Source organism: Coffea arabica, chromosome 11e (genome assembly GCF_036785885.1).
Source record: "Coffea arabica cultivar ET-39 chromosome 11e, Coffea Arabica ET-39 HiFi, whole genome shotgun sequence".
NCBI lineage: Eukaryota > Viridiplantae > Streptophyta > Magnoliopsida > Gentianales > Rubiaceae > Coffea > Coffea arabica.
The window spans coordinates 47228993-47236231 of NC_092331.1; the positions used below are offsets into that span (position 1 = coordinate 47228993).

Sequence of the window (7239 nt, forward strand, 5' to 3'; positions counted from 1 at the left end):
AAGCACATCAGTTTCTAGAATTTCCGGTTGGTAGTAACTCTACTTTAAATCCCTTATTCACTGCTCCTGACCCTTGATTATAATTCTCGTTTATGTGAGGCTATGGAGCATTTGTTCTTAATAGTCTCATCGTTCAACTCTCAATAATCTATGTATATATAGCCTCAAGCGTCCATTCCAAATATAACATCCGGTCCCTAATCGTTAGGCTCATTCAAGCCATCAAATATTTCCTTTCACTCACCCAAATCTCACAACTTTTAATATCTCAAATCGGCGATTAAACATTGGATCCCATTTTCAACCCTAAGTTCTCGACTTTTTTTTTTCTTCCCAGAATTTAGCCAATTTAGTTTGGAATTCCAACTCCTTGTGAAAAATTTCTATTTCTATACGCATCTCTTCCAAACTTTTCATTCATCCATTTTCTTAATCCTGACTGTTAGCCTATCAACTGCTCAAGCATCTAAATAAGTAGTAAATCAGAATTTGAAACTCAACTATCCACAACCTGTAAATTCTCACGCATCTAAGTCATCCAGGTATATTTACTCTTCCCTCTCCTCGAATGATACTTAAGAAAATCCACACACACGACTAAAGTAATACCTCTTGATATAATGATATGTACTTCCATTCTAAGGTCTTACTCCCGTGTGTAGTGAAACCATAAAACCATAAATTATACGCCATATGAAACAAGTTCCAAATCCTAACAAAAAAAAAACTGTTACGCACTAGCAGGACCAAAATCCCTTTCCTCAAAATTTTGTCTAAATCAAACCAATCATGACTTACAAGATAAGGTCAAGACTTTTGATGTATTTTGAATGTATCTGTGGCAAAATGTGATTCAAAATTTTCAAAATTAGAGTTAAAGATACAAATTTTTCTTCACGACCCAAAATTAAATTTTCTTAGTAAGAGATTTCAAATAATGTTTAACCACAATCATCAATACATATTTAAAATCTCTCAAATAGATTTAAGAATATTAATCATGCAACTTAATGCATGATTTTTAAAACATATACATAATAATCATAACATATACATGGAGGGTGTTCCAACACTTTTTCTCAAAGTTTCGAGTTAAATCTATGTTCGAGTAAGGCGTATATTTTAGAAAATACCTTTAAGAAAGATAGGTAAACATGTAGGTTCATATTCGCATAACCTGTGATCCAATACATTTACCACCCTTTTATCCAACCAAGAGTTAACTCTACTGGTACATAAAACCCCGATCATTTCTAATATCTGATTCATAACAAATAGGCATTCATGTTCCTAAGAAAGATTCGAACTTGAACTCTATCTGATTTCGAGTCTCAAACGAGTTCAAAATGTGTATACATACATATATATATATATATATATATATATATATATATATATATATATATATATATATAAATTTTGTGAAAAGTAAAACAAGTGAATTTGGGTATAGTATTAGTCAAGTAAAATTGAAAGCGCTTTTGTTCAAGTAGAACAAATTGGTAATGAGTTCAGGTCATCTCACCAATCCCACGAAATACTTTTGGAGTTCAAACTTTCACAAAAGTTGAAATATGGCCACAGGACCAATCATAATATACGTATAAAGCAGTTATTAAAATTTCACACAGGAAAATCTCACTAAGTTCCCAACTAGGTTAATCCATTATACACTGATAGATCTAATCTTCTGGTTTATTCTCGATTCATATTCAGTACTAGGATCTCATTAAATTATATAAGGTCATCCATCAATTTTTCTCACGAGTACAGGGTTGTCTAAGCCCTCGGCCACGACCCCTTTTTCCTATTCCTGCTACCATACTTAATAGGAGTCTATAAGCGCAAGAAAATGAATAATTAATCATAAAAGAACTTAATGCATATACAAGTTGCAAAAATATTTAGAATCAAGACATGATTCTTTACATGTATGGAAGGTTATAGTACGAGTTAAGAAGTCACAAAACAAGCCCAATATGTCAAATACTGTATATAGGCAATTAAGGGTCACAAAATGTAGAAGTATATGCAAGCGGGATACAAAAGGTCTCACGGCGTGTACCACCCTTCCTAAGTCCTTAATTAAACCAATGGGTCCGAATATCACTAATTCCAATCAGATCACATGCCTTTACGAAATTAGATCCAATCAAACCATAACATAAGCGGAATCCAAAGGTTATCCATTCGAAGTTCAAAATCTTTAATAAGCAAGCCACCAACCAGAGCACCATCATCTCCAAGAATAACTAGTCTTAGGGTTTTATAGTTAAAGCCTCAAGCTCCAAGTTCAAACCCAAGAAATAAGTACAACTTGCTAACTTACGTGTCAAATGGAAACCAAGTCAATTCATACTAACTGCGTGTTCTTGAATGCGGTTACTCTATATCTCAAAGTTCCCTCAATCCGTACACCTAAAGATAGGCTCACCCTTCTTGAAAACCAAGAATTTTAAAAGATAAGAAGAGTATTTAAAGTAACAAAAATCTTATCAAGTTCAAGATTTTCATTATAAAAACATAAGTTCGCCGTTCTTCCGAAAATTCAAGATATTTTTATTATTATTATTATTATTTTTGTAAAGCATAGATGAATTCAAGTGTGAGAATACACCAGTATACAATCAAGGGGCAAAATCTAGTTTAGAAAATTTTAACCTTGTATCAGCCCATCACATATAAAATTTCAACAAACTCATCAGTTATTCACAAATTTTTAAATTAAAATTCAAGTAAAATTCACATATTTACCAAAATCGAAGAATTACACGTACTTGAAGCATATATATATTATTTCCAATTATCGTTTGAAAATAAAACTAGTACATCCCCATTTTTCCTTTAGAATTTCAAAGCATAATTTCTCTAATGAGCAGGAAAATGCATTTTATACCTTTGAAACTCTTTCATCTGGGGTCACAATCACGATACATGCAGTTTGACCATCAAATCTCGGTCTCTTATCTGCTTTAGCCAGCACTAATAATTGTCTCACTTCTTTCCACACTTACAAGTATAATAATAATTCAAATTTGTCCAATCTTTCACTACTAATCTCTCATCCCATATTTTCCTTCAATATAATATCAGCTAATTCCTCAATTTTTATTTCTACAAGTCCCAAGTAAGAAACTCTCAAGTAACCAATTTCTTTAACCCGTAGGATACAATAGACCCTCTAGTTCACATAATATTCAAATTAATCCCACAGTCAGGCATCCTAAATTTTAAGCCTAGGATACACTATAAGATCTAAAGCCTATGCTCTGATACCAACTGTGACGCCCCCACTTCTCCCTAAGGCGAACCAAAGGGTATCCGCGGAACGCCTGCCTAGCTCTCGCCAGGACTCAAGCAATTCCATTCAACTTATAGCCGGACCACACAATACAAGCCAATAATTTAGATACACTAAATGCGGAAGTATTCAAACTTAATAATAGTCATCCATTCTCCAAACCACACGTCAGAATACAGATTACATTTTGTCCAAAGGGTCACATCACGGGGTACCTATCAGCTTGCCACCCGCACGCGGGCATCCCTTACGGAGAGTTTCGCTTCGTGACTCTTCACGAACGAGAGACTCGGGGCTTTTCCAGACGAAGGACTTAAGATCCCAACTGTCGGCATATGGCTCTGATACCAACTGTGACAGTTCTCAGGGTCACATTTCCATACCAAAAGTACAATTCCAAAACCAAAGGCATAACCAAAAGTAATAACAAGCCCTAAACAAAAGTACATCAAGAGGGCTTCTCCATTTTACCTCCGAGTTCAAACCTGTTAAGGAAAACAAATCTACAGGGTGAGCAAAACGCTCGTGAGGCCAAGAACACACATGCAACCACATAGTTCAGATAACAAGCCCAATAACAATTCAGGTATTATCCTGCAAGTAATTAATAACACCAATAAACTGTAACCAGAAACAATTCAAGGATATAGAAGCTCTCAGGAGCTAAGTTCCACATTTGCCGACACCGTTTATATATCTTTCCGTGATGACTCTCCGTCAACCGGATTGATATTTTCATATCCGTAGTTCACCACTTACTTCCCATCCGTCCACCATACACCACTTCGGGCCCGCACTACATTTATAAGGCGATACTATACGAGTATGCCAAGCGAGATCTCTCAATAGATCAAGCTTATCATTTGAGTCTCATGGCTCATCGAGGTTCCCGACCAATCCCATGCCGGCTCGAGTTCCAAGGTCGGCCTATGAGTTTGGGCGTCCCCCATTTGTCATGTAAATGTCGAGGAGATTCACTCCATCGACGTATGCAATCATAGCATACCATTTCATGTATTCAAGCATTTGATAGGTTTAAGCAGACACTTCAAGTCATGTAAACCAAGCAAATCATGTTAAGCATGAGTCATTCGTTTCAAATGAGAACGAGTGCGATCAAGTACACACTCGACTCCATTTTGTCAAAATCAGTTAAGCTAAGCATGAAATCAGGTGAATCAAGCATGAATCAAGACTTTAGGGTTCAAGTAGGCATACACTTGACACTCACCAAGTTATGCAAGCAAGTAAATTGGAGGAAGAGTTCAAACTTCCACAGTAGGGTCCTCTTGGAGGTCCTCGTGCGTGCCTGAGCAAATAATAGTGAATTATCACCCATATCCCAAATATCGAGGAATAATTCGTTCACTAGTATTACTCTAGGAAATTCCGTGAAAATGAATCTCAATTACTCGTAAATCGAGGTTCGAGAGAGGTTTAATAACATTCAACAATATTTAAGTCTTTATCTAGGAAATCGGGGATAAAACGTTTAGATAATATCAAAAGAATAAAGAGTTCTTGAAAAACTCTATTTCCTTGAAAGTTGGAAAATTTTCAGTTTTGTTATGAATCTTTGAAAAATCGTAACTCACTCGGCATAAGTCGAGAATTGGAAAACTTTATACCGTTGAAAACCTCTTAGAAAGTACTGCAAGTTCCTAGAAGACACTTTTCCATGAATCGAAGTGGAAAGTGCTCAAAAATGAGCCTAAAGTTGCTGTTCCAAATCACCCAGGATTGAGCCGGGGTTGGTTTTTCGCTAACTTTGAAAATTCGGCAGAATTCACTCGTTGCAAACCAGCCCTTGAAATTTATAGATCAATTAGAGGTGCAAGTAAGGTTTAGGTCAGAACAAACGGATCAAGAATCGGAGTTTCGAGCACCAAGATATGGTAGCTCAAAGTTGGGAAAAATTCAAGACTGTTACAAAATTTCCAGATTTGGTTCCAACTTTGGACCTTTAGTTAAGTGCCGAAACGGACTTGGATTGACACCAAATTTTGCAGTATAATACTTCCATATGAAGGTTATCTCTCTATCAAATTTCACGGAAAAATACCCTCGGGAGGGGGGTCATTCAATCAACCAAAGTTTGGAAAAATCCTTAAGGCAATCTGTCCAAATCTAAGATTTTCAAAACGAGCAGTCGCCGTATTTTGATCATAACTCTCTCAATTTAACTCGGAATTGGGAATGGTTGATAGTGTTAGAAAATAAATTCATAGGGCTACAACTTCACAGAAGAAATCGTTTCAAGTTTCAGCATGCAACTGGTTCAAAATCAAGGCTCAAGTTGCAGCATTATCAAATCATTTCGGCAGAACGGAGAAACAGGACAGCCGACTTCAGATGAATGGTGTGGCTCACACACATAAAACCAGGACGTGCATTATACACCGATAAAAACATGGAAACGTCTAGTTTCAAATGCCGCTAACGGCACCTGATTTCGACGTCGGAGTACGGAGTTATGGACGAAATACAACCACTGGTCTGGATTACGGCGAAACCGTTTTCCAGTTTACTAGTTTTTGAAATAAATTCGTTTGAGCAACCAAAACTCAATATTTTTCAACGAAATTTTGTACACAACTTCTACAACATGTAAACTACACAATCAAGCCATTAAATCCTCAATTTCTGCAATAAAATGACCGAACAGAGCAGGGGCAAAATGGTCAAGTTTGGCCCTTGCTCTCTACGTGAGTTTCCTGCAGTTTTTCTTCAACGAAACACTAACTTAAACACTAATCCGTCATCATAAACTTCATCAAGCACAGAATCAGCAACAACCCAAGAGTGGGAATTCATAGAGCCCACTTTTTCCAACAATACAAGCTACTAAAGTAAAGATTCCAACTCAAATGCGTAAATCAAACTCCATAAACAAGTTTAAGAAGTTAGATGGCTACCTACTTTGATGGCTGTTCAAATCAGAAAATTTCGGTCCCTATGAAGCCTGAAGACAGCCGTGAAACTCCTCCCTTTTCCAGCCTAAGTTGTTGTCCAAGTGAAAAGCTAAACGAATGTGAAGTTTGGTGAGAATCTAGGGAAGTTTTGGTAAGAATTTGGTTGAGTTTTAGAAGAAAAGAAATGGTGACTTTGGTTGTTCCTTTGCTGCAGTCTAGCCGGCCATTGTAGCAGAGAAAAGGAAATGAATTTCGGCTCTGTAGCCTTTGCGTACAAAAGACGCTTGACGTCAAATCCTTTGATACGTCAAATCAATTTTTAACTAGTACCCTACGCGCGCGTTTTGTATCCGATTTCTCTTACGTTTGTTGCACTAGTGCACTAAACCTCTAGGGCCCTTACATTCATATAAATATTATTCATTCTTAATTGTCCCAAAATAATGGTCCAAAGTCCCTCAATTAAGCGCGCACGTGAAAACACGTATTTCTAATTTAGGCGTAATAAAAATTAAAACCTTTGAAAAATTCTTATAACGATCGTACCACTAGTTATTACTTGTGTGTTTAAACCTAAAATTGTCTATTTTAGGTCCATTGTATAGGTCTTAAATTTTTAGCTTATTGTAATCCCAATTGGCTAAAGTGTTTGGACACGTTTTCACCTTTTCACTAAACAAGCTTATAAGAAAATAATTTTTGAAACGAGACACTTTAAAAAAATATAACGAAGCTATAAAACCATGTACTTAGGTCTAATAGGCTAGAAAATATTATTCGTGGCAAAAATCCAAATAAATAATTATTTTAGCCAAAATTAGGGATTTTAAAATAATGGAATTTTACGAGTCCTCACGTGAATTGAGTATAAATTCCTCCATTAACCTTTCTTAATCTATTATTGATCGTTCTTAATTCTTCAATATTAATACTTTCCCTATTCAAGTATAGCCTAGAAAAACATGCACCCGTCGTTCCGGACTAATCAAATTTTCGAAAAGCGAATTTTTCAACAAAACGCTTTAA

The 7239-nt window shown here is 36.0% G+C and overlaps 1 long non-coding RNA gene across 2 annotated transcripts; it reads right to left on the reverse strand.

Annotated features, from left to right (window-relative positions):
- Positions 1-3675: 3675 nt before the first annotated feature.
- Positions 3676-6606, reverse strand: LOC113720455 (uncharacterized). 2 transcript variants are annotated; one of them, XR_003455332.2, is made up of 3 exons: positions 6221-6606; positions 4533-4610; positions 3676-3786 (listed from the first exon to the last, which is right to left on the reverse strand). It is a non-coding gene; the product is annotated as an uncharacterized lncRNA (long non-coding RNA). The 2 variants fall into 2 exon arrangements; XR_003455331.2 differs by having other exon boundaries at positions 6217-6601.
- Between the last annotated feature and the right edge of the window lie 633 nt (positions 6607-7239).